Below are 297 nucleotides of genomic sequence, written 5' to 3' on the forward strand. Positions count from 1 at the left end.
AAAAAAAAAAAAAAAAAAAAAAAAAATATATATATATATATATATACACAAATAACACTGGTTTAATAGATACTTTTTAAAAGAATACTATACAGTGTATACTTTTTTCTTGTTATTTTTTTCCTTTGTAATAACATGCACCAAAACGGTGCGCAGTAATGTTGAGTATTTGTATCGGTAAATCACACTCTGATGCTTCTTTAGTGAAATTAAGCAGAAACGGTAAGAAGTGGACAGTCTCGATCGGCCGGCTGTATGTCACACATGTGAAGAGCCATCGGCTCGTCTTTTCTTTCG

Source organism: Sinocyclocheilus anshuiensis, unplaced genomic scaffold, assembly GCF_001515605.1.
Source record: "Sinocyclocheilus anshuiensis isolate Anshui unplaced genomic scaffold, SAMN03320099.WGS_v1.1 scaffold2353, whole genome shotgun sequence".
Classification (NCBI taxonomy): Eukaryota; Metazoa; Chordata; class Actinopteri; order Cypriniformes; family Cyprinidae; genus Sinocyclocheilus; species Sinocyclocheilus anshuiensis.